The sequence below is a fragment of the Meriones unguiculatus genome, chromosome 1, assembly GCF_030254825.1.
Source record: "Meriones unguiculatus strain TT.TT164.6M chromosome 1, Bangor_MerUng_6.1, whole genome shotgun sequence".
Classification (NCBI taxonomy): Eukaryota; Metazoa; Chordata; class Mammalia; order Rodentia; family Muridae; genus Meriones; species Meriones unguiculatus.
This window is the reverse complement of record NC_083349.1, coordinates 7,121,510-7,137,324: the sequence shown is the minus strand read 5'-3', so window position 1 is coordinate 7,137,324 and position 15,815 is coordinate 7,121,510.

Genomic DNA, 15,815 nt, shown 5'->3' with positions numbered 1-15,815 from the left:
CCTGGACTGACCAACCCATTTTCCTCCCCATTCTTCCCTCCAGTTTCTGACATAAGTTCTTTAAAAAGCACCAGAGTGACAGCTCAACGGTGCTCCGTGTCTTAGGATCCCCTGACACCCCAGCTCACTCTGGCCTTTGACAGTTCATTCATTCACCCAAGTTCATAGACATTTGTGTGTGAGCTTCTGCTTTCTCTCCTTTCAAGGTGAAAGTTTGAAAGTCCCATCTCCTCTAGAGAAGTCAGTTTGACTGCCTTTCAGTCCTCTGCTGAGCTCCAGGAACTTAAGAGTTCTGCAGCCCTGCTTGCTCCCTCTCCCTCATCATTTGGTACATCTTTCTACCTCCTAAATGGAAGTTGATTGCTGAATCTCATTTAATTCAAGATCAACTGGGACAAAGCAAGGAAGAGTCGGCCTAATTTCCATTTCACAAATGAACTACAAATGTTGTAAACTCACATTTGCATTTGTGTAAACATGTCATTTCAATAATAACACAGCAGATTCCCCTCTTTCCCCTGCACCTTTGGAAGGCTGGCAACCTCTCCATTACAGCTTAAAGCTGAATGCTCAACAAGGCTTTAAAGTCCCATTTTACCTCACGCTTTTTCTGCAGCGTGAATGTTCAAATTGTACTTTCATTTGGAGATTAACTTGTAGTTGAGCTCATGGCATAACATCTAAGTATTAATTTAATATCTTCTCTGTTGCTTTAACCTATAATCTATCAAGAGGTTTCCATGAGCTTCGAGAGGTAAGGAAGAAGGAAAGAAGCCACTCGTGGAAAGTTTCAGACTTTAATTTTTTTGGTTTCCCAAATGAAAATCACTCTCCATGCCAGAGGTGAAGATGCTGCAGGAAGCAGATAAAGCTCAGAGCTGCTCAGAAAAAAAAGGCCAGTTCCAAAACTTGGAAGTTCAGAAGTGCTTCTAAATGGCTCCTGAGTAAAAAAATTTCCTACCACTTGTAGAATAATTTCTGTTCAACTTGGTTCAAAACTACATCCGCACATACTTTAACTTTGGCACAGTGAACTGTGGCTTTTCTTTCTTCCCCCCCTTTTTTTTCATTCTTCTCCTTCTTTAGTTCATATGCACACACACACACAAACACACACACACACAAACACACAAATACTATTGTATGTATGCAATAGCTGTTAAATGAAAATGGGCAGTGATAATGAGAAACAGCAGGAAGACGTATGGGAGAGGTTCTAGGCAGGAAAGGGAAAGGAGCGATGGTGGAATTATAATTTGAAAAACTAAAAAAAAAAAAAATCATAGGAAAATCTAAGAAATAGTAGAAGAACATTCTAGGGTGAGTGGCAGAAGGTGACATAGCTTAATGTACAGACATACTCAAGACCGAGAAGATAAATGTCCTCTGAGAAAGAGTATCAGGTCCAAAGAGCCCCTTTCCCCAAAGTGACAGTGCTGGTGACACTGTTCTAAACAGAAGGACTCTGTTAAACAAAAGGGTTGTTGTCAGGACAACAAGCCTAAAGATTTCTGTTTAGTAGAAAAGCAGATCTCTTAGGCGGTTTCTGTCAACCAGGAACATCCTTAACCTTCCCTAAAAGTCAGCTACTTCTAGCAAAGGCAGCCCAGATCTCCACCCTACTGACTGTCATGTAAAATCTGCTTTCTTTTCTGCCAGTTTGTTATCTTTGCAACTGACCCTTCCCCAGATATGGCCCTGCCAGTGTGATTCCCAATAAATTTTTCTTTCTGCCCATGGAGTGATCTAGTTCAGTAGTTTCTCTGTACCACTGAGATGGCTCAGCCATTAAAGGCTAGACTCACAACCATAGATAAAGAGCATCTGTACAAGAGGAATAGATGCTCTGGACCACAGCAGGAGCACTCTTGGAAAGATGCCCAATTGTTACGATCAGGATGGATTGGTTGGAAGCCAACGCCACTCTTTAATCACTTTTGCTGCTTCTGAACAAGCAGCTAGCCCTTCTCATCAAAGAGTAAAGGCCAGCAAAGCCCAAGCTTCTGCAGAGTATTGTTGACTGTGGAGAAGGCCCTCGGGCAGAAAGTTTATAATGATGTCTGGCTGGTATGGAGGAATGTGGGTGCACCATTCAAGAAGCTGATGCCTCCAGCCCTCCCACCACAGTTCTCACCTTTGTAAGAACACATGGCTAAATAGGGGACCCACTCTCTTTGAGATGGTAAGGTGGGAAACATAAGTTGTATATTTCAGCAGCTGTCAGTGTACCCATTTCCCTACTGCTTGTACCAGCAGGGACACCTCCCTCTTCAGGAGGACAAGAAAAGCTGGGGATCTGGGCCCAGAAACATTTGAGCATATGTGCACTGGTCCCAAGCACATGCTGTTCTCCATCCCCTGTAGCAGACTGACTTTGCCTTGACCAAAGTCTCAGCAACTCTCATAAGCCCCAGAAAAATCCAGACACACTGGGGTGTGTTTGATGGATGCAAAAGCAAGTGGTAAACAGTCCATATAGCACAAGCTACTAACGCGTTGTTTCTACGCTACTGGAGTACTGGCTGCAAGCCAGGATAGCTCTTATCTCCTGCCTGGAAATCTCAGTGTCACTGGTTCCTGATTTAATTGTGTAGTGGGCTACTAAACTATAGTTATGCCATCTTGTGAAAGTATTCCTAAGAATACTCTACGTGCTAGAACTGCATTGGGGAAACTGGTTTCTGGACCACCCATAAGGTCCTATACAATCTGTTGCTGACCTAAAGGTTAACTGACTGGCCACTTAACTGCTGTTTCTCTACCGCTGTAAGGCATGCTTGCTTGCTGCGGAAGCCCATAGCTGCCTTCCTGCATACATCCCAAGTATTATTCTTACCTTTAAAAACTTGAACAGACTGGAGATCAGGGCTGCTTCCCATAATTTGTCTGGGACAGCCCTGTCAGGAGTAAATAAACAGTACATGTGGCTACTCTAGGGAGTTTTTCTCTTCAGGTACCTCATAACAATTCTTCTTCCAGAATGAAATTAAAGTGTTAGAGAAGAGCTACAAAACACAGGTGCTTGGCCAGGTGTTGCCTGCTGGTGGCTGGGTGGCAGTGGAGGTGCTAGGTTCTAGGACTGTTTACTGCTGACCTGCTATATTCCATGTTTTAACCTTGGAGGGTTTGAAAAGGGAAGAGCAGTCTCAATGATCCTTCCTCCTTGAAAATATAATTTGGCTCTGCTTGGTCCCCTCACACCCAGAGACGCCTGTCACCTTCAGCAAGTGCACCCTCACGGTGCTGAGATGATGCCTTGGTCAGTAAAGTGTTTGCCACACAAACCTGAGGACTTGAATTTGGACCAGTACCCACATAATAGGCAGGCACAGGAACAATGCTGTCTGTCTGTAATCCCAGGACTGGCTGACTAGTCTCTGGAGCTCACTGGTCAGCAAGCTTTGAGCTCCAGATTCAATGAGAAATGTTCACTCCAAAACAAATAAGTAAATAAGAGGTTGGGTGGGGTAGCTTAGTGGTAGAGCACTTGCCTAGCATGTGCAAGATCCTCGGTTCAAACCCCAGAACTGGACCTGCTCCCAACAGAAAAGGTGTAGAACAATTAAGGACAATCTCTGATATTAATGTCTGGTCTCCACAACGTATACACACATAGGCACATAGGCACACATATTACACACGTTAAGGAAAGAAGAGAGGCAGAGACAGACAGACAGACAGAGAGAGAGAGAGAGAGGGAGGGAGAGGAGAACCCTCAACTCCAGAGAGCCATGCCCTGGGCGAAGGAGGGTCTGGAGATAAAACAATATTCTTTCGCTTGTTTCCATCCCACAGAGCACAGGCTGTGACTTCCATTCAGGAAGAACTTTACAATGGTCCAGGTCCCAACCTTCTGCTGCTCAGAGGTTTCTGGGTTCTGATTCTTTAGTAACTGAGCGAGACTCCAATCACAAATACTTCGAATGGATGCAGGCGGCAGCCCTCAAACGATGAGAGATTTATTCCCTACAACGTCTCCAGTGAGCCGTGACCCTCTTCTGGCTGCCATGGCTGTGGCAGAGGCATTCTCTCACTGCAGGAGCACCCAGAGTACACTAATAGCCCTCACTCCCACTGCGGGGATTTGGAATTAGTCCCTGGGACTGTGGTGAAAATGGCATGAAAAAAACAGTCCCAGGGTTGGGAGTTGCCAGGAAGAAGGACTCTTGACTGGTATGCCAACGACTCTGTGGTGAGGAAGTCGGATTGGGGGGCATGAAGGAATCAAAGTTGGGGAAAGATGGCAGAAGGCCTGAAACTAGAGGGATCCAGGATGAATAGGAAACTGAGGCCCCGACATTTCAGACTAAGGTTTCTTCTGCTCTTGTGAGGAAAGATTGGTTGAGGTATGTATGTGTGTGTACAATATATTCTGTAATGTGGATTTTATTTTCAGTGACACCTTTTATCCTTATATAATCCCAAAGTTAAAAAGAATCTCTACTGGGTTCAGTGGCATACTCCTGTAATCCGAGATACTCAGGAGACTGAGCCAGGAGTATCACAAGTTAGGGACCAGTCCGGCTGCACAGAAACACCTCATCTCACCATAAACTGAAGGTTCGAGAATGTAGCTCAGTAGCAGAGCTCTTGCTGACATTCCTTTTAACCTGTAAGAGGCCTTCTAGCACCTCAATTCTCAGCTGGGCTGAGGATGTGGCTCAGTGGGTAAGAGAACTGCACACCATAAATTCTGATCATCTATTTAATAAGACCCCATCAACGTCCTTATGACTAGGTCTGCTTGTATAGCTTTCCTTAGCCCTTAAGTTCAGCCTGAGCTGAACTTAAGTTTCTCTAAGTTTCTCTAGTTTCTGCACGTGAATGCATGCACATGCACACTCATGCCTGCAGGAGACACACACCACACATACATGAGAATTAAAAACCCATGTCAACAAAAATCTTAAAAACAAGAGTTTAGAATAGCCAAAACTCAGTGTTCACAGATACATGAAAAACTGTTCCATACTCAGGAAATGGAATCCAAGCCACTAATAAGCAAACCAGTCAGAGAACTGAAAATACATAGGATCATGTTGCATTCCCTCATGGACCAAGCAAAAGAAAGTTGACACTAAGAATGCATGCCATTAACTGTATTGACATGCAATTTTCAAACCAGCAAAACTTATCAGTGTTGATGGAAATTAGATCGTTGGTTGCCTGTAGGATAGGGATGAACCCTGAAGGGATATGAATGACATTGTGGAGGGATTAAACTGCTTTAGATTGAAGTAGCAGTTAGACAGATGTACACATTTGTCAAAACTTATCAACTGTGCACTTAAAATCTGCATTTTATCGGTGTAAATTACACTTCAATAAAGTTGATTTAATAAATCCTCCTCCCACTGAACAGCCTACAGCAAGATTACAGCTTCCAAAGGCAAGACAGATGTAAATGTGACATGCTGCCAAGGCAGACAGCAGCAGCGGCTCTCGCTGCCAGCCTCTTCTAGCAGGCGAGCAGCTCCCTGCAGGGCAGATTAGCAAAGAGCTGTACTTTAAAGAAAGGGAGAGACTGGCAAGTGCCTGAAGTTAGGGGACAGATTTTGAAAGAGAACGTCTGCCCAGGAGATATTCCAGCCCTTAGCCACAAGGGAAGTAGGAAGTAGACATATCTATAGGAGCACCTGCAGGGTCACACCAGTCTGGGGTGAACAGGGTTCTCTATTGTTCTGGGAGAAGAGGAATCTCAGTGTCAGTGGTAGCAAGTGTGGGCCAGAGACACTGCAATAGTGTGTTCTTGTCGGAGCCCTCCATTCAAGTAAAGCTGGATCATTGAGTTCACCGCAGAAAATAATTTCAGAACCCATCAGTAGGTAGCAGAGCTAGGGTTTACCAAAAAGGGATTTGGGGCACAGAATTAAATAAAGGGAAAGAAGATGTGCCCAAGGACTCAGGCGTGGGCTTCCCAGAGTAGAGTCACGCTTCTCAAGGGTGTTGGTGGGTTCTGAAGTTATTATTTTTAAAGGGTGCTAGGAATTTGAATAAAATCCCAGAGTGGCTCCTGAGGTGAGGCAGCTAGGATTATGTGGATAAGGCCCCTTACTCTACCCCACCATCATCACTCATGAGAGCAGTTAGTCAACTATAAATGAAGCTAGAGAATCCTGTTTATGAGGCCCTTAGAAGGTATCTGGGAAAAGACTACATTATAAAGGCTGAGGCTTCAGTTATTTTAACACTCCCACTTGAAAATACCTTTATATCTATCTATCTATCTATCTATCTATCTATCTATCTATCTATCTATCTATCTATCTCTCTCTCTAAAATGCTGATTCCCTTCTGGCTGGTGAGCTGGTACCACCAGACATTGAGGTGAGGCCTCCTTTTCCTTCCTGTGCCCCATCCTGCCTCACAGTCAAATGGAACAATATCTTTAGTTAACAGTTGCTGATTTACGGTTGCTACCACTATTAGCAGTTATCCCAGGAAAGAGAGAGTTGGGAGTGGGGGGGGCATTTAGCCTAACCAGCTTCTTGGAGAGGAAAGGCTGGATCTGGAGTCAGAGCTGGCTTGGCTTCTGTATAGGCACTTGACATTAATCTACTTTTCCTTCACAAGTGCAGGTCCAGACATTTTCCAGCTGCATTCAATCCATCTTCTGCTAAAGAGACAAGCGTGTCAATACACACCTGGGAGGCCTCTCGGGACTTATTAACTCAGGATTCTGAAAGTCGGAGTTGCTAAACCCACATTAATTGCTACAAATCTCATCACAGCCAGCCTCCTTTCTGGTGAAATGCAAAACATAAAGCCGAATCCTCAGCCCTTTTTCCTTCTGTGGCCTCCCAACTCCAACCACATCAGCTGGGCCTCAGACCTGCTGCCTGTAAGCGAGGGCACAGTGAAACCACCAGACTAGACCACTCTACTGCTGGTTTATTGGGAACATAACTTGTGAGTGTTCAACACATGGCTGGAGAGAGGATGCCTGGAGGCATTTAGGTGCTTCCAGACCTGCCTCTTGGAGGCAGAGAAAATAACAAGAAGGTGGGGAGAGCCTTGCCAGTTATGAAGAGGGGAGAGGGGTAGCATCAGGAGGAAGGTGTGGCAACCGGAATAGCCTGGAAGTTTAGGGGTATGTGCCACTAGATGCCCCATTTGCCTCAGGGACGGGGAGATAAGAACATTTCCTGGTAGACAGAAACCTGGTTCACATGTTCTGAGGAACGCTGAGTGTTTACCCTGTCAGAATCCAGCCTATCTGTCATTTTGGACATTGTCAGTGGCACTGCTATTTTGGGGGTTTGGAGAGATGGAATCTAACACTGCCCGACGCAGACAAAAAGCTCCCACAGGCCTCCTATGCTAATGTTATATGAAACTTCTGCTAGGTTTGAGGGCAGCAAATCCAGTCCAGAAATGGAATCAGAATTTTTTTGAGTTATTTTTTATTTATGTGACTGAGTGTTTTGCCTGCAAGTATAGATGTGTCTGCCAGAAGAAGGGATTAGATCCCTGGAACTTGACAAGTGACAGCTGTGAGCCATCATGTGGGTACTAGGAAACAGAGCCCAGGTCCTCTGCAAGAGCAGCGAAGGCTCTTCACTGCTGAACCATATCTCTAGACAAGGAACTAGAATTGCATCTTCTTTAAAAGATGGAACTCCAGCATTTGCTGCTCTATCTGCAGCAATAAAGAGTCACCACTTGATTCCATTCGACTGTAGCTACTATGTATTGCTCTTGTGACTCTGTGGCCTTCCCTCGGGCTTGTTCTCATCCTTTGAACAAACTCTCTATACTACACCCAAGAGCTTTAAGGTTCCTCCCACAGCTTGTGCAAGGCACATGTTGCCACTCCAGTGACCCACATATTTGATTAAGAAGCAGCTCCAGGAGCAGATGCATGCTGGTCAGAGACCATGCATCAAAGAGGCCTGGTGCCTCTTTGACAAATAAACCTACAGAAGCCAGAGCAGAACTTGCTGGACAGAGAGGACAGACTGTTAGGGCTTTTGTGGCCAGGAACTTGAGGGAACAATACAGTTAAGGAAAGCTAGGTTTGGATTGAGGGCAACCTCTGGCTGCAGGCAATTACCTATTATACAATTTTGACTAACGCTTTCCCCAACCCTGCTATCACTCCAACTGGCCTTTCTTGTTGTATGTATTCAAGTGCCCAGGCTGAGAACCCAGGGAAAAATATAGTCAGGCCAGCTTGTTTGTTAAACAAAGGTTAGCAGCTGGGGCTGGGAGATAGCTCAGCCAGTGAAGTGCTTGCCATGGAAGCTTGAGGAGCTAGCTGAAACGACACATTCCAGTTAAATGTGAGGACATGCTAAAATAACCAAGGTGACCAGTGTCCTGAGGGACAACGGTCAAGGTTGATCTCTGGCCTGCACACCCTCATACATGCATTTATGGACACATACAGAAATCACATGCTCACACAAATCACTTTGTAGATGCAATATGATCTCTTCCCTTCTCAGCTTTAATAGAATAGGTCACCTTGAACTGTGAGACCAAAAAAAAAAAAATCTTTTTAGCATTTATGTCTCCCATCAGTACCAAGGACCAGATGGATCTGCCTTGCTATTGGGTAGGGTTCCAGATGGGGAAGATGAGGATATGCCTAGTCTTTGAATCTTCACTGTTATCCCTAATGGTAGACTTATTTCTTGGTCTCTCCATCCAGTTGCGATCTCTACTTCACTCCAATGTCCAGGTCTTGTTTTCCACTTAACTACGTTTCCTGGCAACACAGTGACAGCAGCAACAATCACACACACACACACACACACACACACACACACACAGAGGCACTTCCATTTCTGTCCACAACCAAGTAACTGGTATGAGATACATTAGCCCACTACAAACTACAGTTTACAGATACTGTGTGAGAGAAGAAATAAGGTCAGCCACACGACCTGACCACCGAGATAATGTCTGACATAAGCCATTTAAAGGAAGAGACATTTGTCTTGATTCACAGTTGAGGGGACACAAGAGTCTACTGGGATAGGAAGGGCATGGTGGGCAGGGGACCAGGGATGGTCTGTGATGCCAGTTAGATGCAAGCTCACACTTCCTGTAGATCGGGAAGAAAACAAGTAGAATGCTCATGTGCTTCAATGGCTTTCTCCTTCTCTCCTTCTTAGCCCCATCCCAAAGGTGTACCTCACCAGCGTTCTAATTGCTTAGTAATGTAAGAACTTGTCAGTCGAAGCTAACGCGAACCTAGAGTTCTTCCTAGAAGCACCTGTCAGACCTCAGTACAAAAAGAGGCATCCCCAGCAAACGGAGAAGTCTTGACAAACTGAAGAGAGAGGCTGGGATTGATGGAAACACTGAGCTAGTTTTACAGGGTAGAGAGGGAGGAGGTATGCAAAGGAAGAGTTCCGGAACTCCACCTCAATGTCCCTTACAGGCTAGGGCTCTAAGCTGTGTATTTTCAGAGTGAAACTCCAACACTGGACAAGAGCTGCTTCCTAGAGCTGTGAGGCGTACAGTCCTCAGAACACTCGCCTGGCTGGTGGATGTGCACTTTTATCCAGCCAGAGGGGAGGGATTATGTTAAATACCTAGGGCATATAGCAAAGACTTCATGAAGGTCATAATATTGTAATGAGTCCAGCCCTAGAATAGAGGCTACTATAGGACCCTTAAATAGAGTTTAAGAATAAGCCTAAAAGAATGAATTTGATCATCTAATAACTCAACTACCAGCTAAAATCCAATTTGGTTTAAAGGAAGGTGTCAAAGTCTAGATGCTCAATAAAGTAACGTTTCACAGGGCCTGGGATACGATCTGAAATAAGTGTTAAGCCAAGATGTAAAATCCAGTGCCCTAGAACCAGAGGGGAAACGAGGGTAGAAACAGAGGCTGAGATTCTGAATCCCGGATTTATTTTCGTCCCTTATCCAATCCTTCTTTTAATTAGCAATTGATTTTAGCTCTGTCAACCTGTCTCAATATGAAGTTATACTGTTTATTCCCAGCTGATGTTTTTGACATCTAATTAACTAAACATTTACCAAAGCTCCTCGGATTCCTGCTGACAGCCGCTGCCTTGAAAGAGCCAAGAACTTGGGCTTGCCTGGAGGAGGTGAGGTGTAGCTCCTCATGACACACGAGAGTAATACATACCAGACAGATTCCTTCCAGAGAGGTTATTTGCCCATTTCCTCTTCAGACCCTGGGGGTTTGTCCATGTATCCCCAAGCTGCACTCCCCTCTTCACCTATAGTGTTTACAAAGCAAAAGAAAGAAAGCTACGTATAATCGCTGACAACCTCCCAGAAGACAAGTGAGGACCCAGCGAGCGTCATTTGAATGGTGCTCTGGTGTTCTCTGTGATCCATGGGGACTTGTGACAAATTCTTTCCTTTTCTTTAGTGAGCACATTAAAAAGTGTCCCGAAATTCATTCAATAGCTATGATTTTTACTCATAGTAAACAACCCAGCAGAGCCTGGCTGGAAAATGGATCATCTATGAGCAGGAGCATGGAGGATATGAGTCTCCATTGGAATCTCTAGTAGACTGGGGATATATGGTGTGCTAACTTTTATTTTAAAAAGTCCAGTTCAAATATGAATTTTTATTTTAGACATGCAGATTCTTACTTCCAAAGCACACATGAGCACACGCGTGCATGCGCACGCGCGCGCACACACACACACACCCACATGCAAATACACATACAAACATACAGACAAAAATATAACACACACACATACAGTCCACCTCCCAACACACAAGCAGACATTGCTCATTATGTGTAGCACCATATACCACAGTGACAAGGGGTCAGGGTCACTCTGAGTTTGCCGGCACCAAGTTGCAGGGCCATACAGTAGTTACAGATGTCATTGTGCTGTGTTTCCAGGGTTTAGTTGTCCTCTTCAGGCCTCCTGCTCATGTCACCATGTGGGTGGCAGTGCTCTGGTCCACAACGGGTCTGTGTGCTCTGAGACCCTCTAACTTTTCTACCATTCCAGAGTGATATCGTGAGCCAACAGCGCCAAGCTGCTTGCAGGTGTTAATTACCAGGGAGCTGGAGTTGTTTGTAGATGGTGAGGGGAAAGCCAGCGATTTAATTCTGCCCTCTGCTCTTCCCTGCCGTTTATGAAGGGAAGCAATGGCCTCCTCGGGAGAGCAAGGCATTATCCAGGCAAGCGTTTCGTAGTAGCTGCCACTGTCTCCTCTGAACTCTGCCTGAGTCTGAGGAGCATTTGTTTTCCAAGTGGCTTAAGCTTTTTGAGGCATTCCACGAAGGCCACTGTTCTGTCTGCTGGAGTCTCTGTGAAGCATGGGATTCCATTCTTTGGCAAGCCCAGCATTTCTCCAGATGTCCTCTGTCAACATGCCATCTGGGTGTTTGGTTTCTGTCAGCACAGCTCCAGGTGGGGACTTCCCACCTCACTGGGAAGCCCATTTCTCTAAGGAGAAAGCTTAATAACGAACCAAGTATTTCTTTGCTACTTCTTGGTTCTCTCTTCCTCTTACTGAGTAAGAAACGAGTCAGTTGGGAGTTCTACAAAGTGGCATTTGACCAGGGTGAGCAGCCACACCCTGCTCCAGTCCCATGCTCCAATCCGGGCCACCCACTACTAGACTATATATGATGTTGACAGAAAATTCTGATCAACTAGTTTTTTGCTCCTTTTTTTGCTTTTTTCTTCTTTCCTCCCTCCTTCCCTTCTCTTCTTCCCCCTCCATCCAGCCCTTTATCCTTTGCTTTTTTACTTTCTCCTTTGTTTCCCCTCCTTCTAAAATGTCCCTCTCCTTCCCTCTGTACCACCTTTCTTCTTTTTTTCCTTCCTTCTTTCCTTTCTTCAACGCAAAACATACACAATTTGGAACTACTGTTCAAGAACACTGGCATGCACCTTTATGAGTGCCCTAGGTGTCTTTGGAAGCTCTTGAATACAATCTGCTCCTAGCAAGGGTTTATTTTTGCTCCATAAAATAGAACTTTAGGTCTTACTTTCCTACAGTGAAGAGTGTGCTGTGGCATCATTTTTTGCACTCAGTGTCAGAACTGACTGCAGCTGCACCTCAACTTTCCATTTCACAGCACAGCTGTTTGTTCTGTGCACAAAATGGAGCCAAGGCTCAAGACAGCTATTTGATTGCATGCAGATGACAAGTGTGTCCATTTAAAGCATCTGATAAAGTAACCAATAGAAGGAAAAGCGTCCCATTGTCATGACACTTCCTGGCCGGTGTCTGAGGCCCTCACATTGTGTAGTGGGCAGGCTTCACCTCTGAAGGCACACCAAGTCCAGAGGCTTCTGCCTGTTGAGTAGGGTTACTTCTCTTTTCATCATCGGATGTAGGGATCCACACATCTCCCTGTTTGCCAACAGGGGACCATGTCACTCAAGGCAGGAAGTGTTCTAGTCTGCTTTCTGTTGCCTTGATAAACACTACGACCAAAAGCAACCTTGGGAAGAAGGGGCTTCCTCTAGTTTATCTGTTGTGTGTCCCTCACTGAGGAAAGCCAAGGCAGCACAAGCTTGAAGTGTAAAGCATGGGGTAAGTGTAAAGATGCTGTCTTCTGTTTCCTGGGTAGCAGCTTCCTTTCTCAAATAGCCCAGGTCCAAATGCCTAGGCATGGTACCAGCAATGGGGAACCGGGCCTTCCCACATCAACCAGCAATTAAGAAAATACACCACAGACGTGGCCACAGGACCATCTGATCTGGGCAACTCCTCTTCCCAGTTGACTCTAGTCTGTGTCCAGTTGACAAGTTAGCCAGCACAGGAGACAGCTGCTACAAGTCTTCCGGAGAAACTTCGAACAAAAATAATTTACAATTGGGATTTAGAGTGAGTCACCTCTGCTTGTGCTGTTGATGGTATATTAACTGGCCTGCTCCTTGTATTTCCCTACATTTCCCCCCTCAGATCCCATCAGAGGAGAAGTGGGTTTAAATGTACACTTACTTTATTTATGTATTTATCTATTTATTTATTTATATAACAGATACTTGGGGAAATTGGACTTCCGTGTCCCTGTACTTTCCAAAATGACATAATGAGCATCAATGACAGGGTACCATCATAGCTCTGAGCCATCAGAGGAAATTGCCGTTGCAGCCCAGCTGTGCGCGCACAACCCGCTCTGGTAAAAGCAGGCTCCAGAATGCAAAGCAGCACGCAGCTGCGCTTAGCATTCAGCCTGTGTCACCCATGCTGAAAAGCAGCGTGCTAATGAGGGAGAGAGCTCAATGCTGCGAAGTCCCCACTAAAACTAGCTGGATGCTCTGAGTGCCACTGTTAGCTTGAGCGCTGGAGGTGGACATGGAAAGCAAAAAGACCGGGAGGGATAGAGCTGGTGGAGGGGCAGTCGGGAAGGGTAGTGAGCCGGGAGGACATGAGCACATGCCTACCTTGAGGACCCAAGCTAAAAGAAGTGCCTGCTCTACTCAGACCCATGGGATGAACGATCTAACTAAATTTGACCAAAAAGGAGTTGCATCACTTCAGACAGCTGAGAAGCCAAGGTCATAGCTAGCCATTGGCACAGCTGGGTCCACAGCCCAAATGAGGCCATCTATTCCTTCCTCCAGTGTTTGAGCGCTGACTTCCTCACAGCAGGCGTCACCCACAGCTGACAGATCTTTTCTGCTTTACCCGGTTCCCATTCTAGCCTCTGAAATTGAGTTTTAGCAGCTCTGATTGGTTACGTGCAAGCCACATGATTGTTCCTTAACCAATCACTGAAGTCAAAGGGATGTGATCTCCTGATTGATTGGCTTGGCTAGGTCACATGCTTACCTCTGAGGGTGAGGTGAGGTCAGGTCTGCAGTTACTGTTTGGACAGTGGGAAAAAAATGATTAATTTCCCCGAGAAAAGGGAAAAAGCCCGAAGATAGCAAACAGGGTCACCTTAGAACAACCAACCGAGAGTCTATTGATGGCTGAGGACCTATAAATACAGAAGTAAATGGTGGCTTAGTCACCTTTCACAGTCTGCGGACTCCCTTAAGTTATCAGGGCTCTGTTCCTTCCAGCTGTCATTGTCACAGTGGCCAGTATCGAGAAAGCACACGATTGTCAAGAACAAACATAAATGAGTTTGACCTCATTGTCAGTCGTATGGCCCGTAATACCTAAACGCATAGAGTGATTGTCGCCATAGTTTCATCTATCTTTAAATTATGTGTGTATGTCTCTTGGTAGGCTTTTATCCGTGTTAGCACAAAGTCCAGAAGAGGACATGGGACACCGTGGAGCTGGAAGTCCAGAAGGATGTGAGCCATCGTGGGTGCTGCGAAGGGAACCCTGAGGGAGCAGTGAGCACTCACCCCCATCTCCTCAGGCCTGCCTTCAGCTTTTGTGTTTGACAGCTTCTAAGTGTGTTTTCTTCACATGCTGTTAACAGTGAAGCCACTGTTATGGATTTCAGTGTGAATTTGAAAACTTGGAGACAGTTCAAGTTGCAGGTTTTATTAGACGAGTCAAAGGTCACCATTTCCCAATTGGTGATTCTGATGATGCTTTTCCTAGTGTCCTTAGTGTTAAAAAACTAGGAGAGGCCGTCATGAAAGTCATAGGTATCGAATGAGAGCCTTTTGAAAAGTGGATTCACTGAAGAGGCCACAGCATGACAGTGTCTTCCTGCTGGAGTCTCGAGTTAGTCTGACAGGCTCACAGCCATTCTCCCTCTGAGAACTTTTCATGAGGTAAGGCTTCACTATGTGGTAACCGCAGATGACAGAAGAGTAGGAATCCTGTTCACAAATCAGAGGAACCTAGTGACCAGTGCCAAGTAGCCGTTACTCACTTCTCAAATGCCTGGATTAAGAACTCTGACGCCGGTGAGCATGGAAGAGGGGAGACGTCACCAAAGGCTTCCATCCCCCAGTGCCACCTCTTCTCTTCTGCTCTCAGTGCTGTGGGAGCGTTTATTCCAGAGAGATTCCTGCGACATTCTGGAGGCCCCAGTGAGATCTCCTTCACCATGGCTGCATGGTCGAGAGGGGCTGCTGCTCCCAGACCTCCCTGGGACCAGAAAGCATGCACCCCAGACAGCACTTGGTGGCCCCTTTCCAGTGAGATCCAGACCTGGAGTCCCTGAGTGGAAGAGGACAAGACTAGGCTGGTCCTCCAGACCAGGTGAGGACCCGGAGGGGAGATAGGCAGGAAGCCAGCCAGGATTGATCAAGGGAGACTGAGTCTGAACCCAGGTGACACTAGTTTCCAAAGAAAAAGCCTTGATGGGACACTGAGGCAGATTCGTCTTGGGGGAAATCAACTAGGAATTTTAAAAGGGAGAGTATAACTTCTGAATGCATGGTGAATGACGGTAAAGGACTTTAATGTTCCCATAATGTTCCGTGGCTGTGGGATCTGATTGTGCCCCAACCTGCCATTCTGCTGGTTTGTTTTTGCTTGTTTGTTTCTGTTTTTTCTTTTTTTCACACTAACAGGCACTTGCCTCCCCCAAAAGGAGGTGACCAAGCAGAGGGATATTCATGTGGCCCTAAGGTAAGACCTCCTAAATTGCCACATGGTGGCTGGCCAGGCAGGCCCCTGCTTGAGGGAGAAGCTGGTCGCCACCTCACTCTATGCACCACACAGGTTAGACACATATAATCTCCCCAGCTCCCAGATAGGAAACTTTTCTCATCATGGGACTTGCACAGTCCTGATGTGAAACTCACTCAGTCCTGCAAAGACTGCTAAGCCCAGAGACAGCAGGGAAGCACCCCGTTAGCTTTCCCTGGAGGGCGAAATCTTACCCGTGATGCTGGCTCCCTACTGACTCCAATTGCCAGCACCATGTGATACCAAGGCAGCTGCAAGACCACCGGATCCCATCCTTCCCACTGCCACTGAGGGAA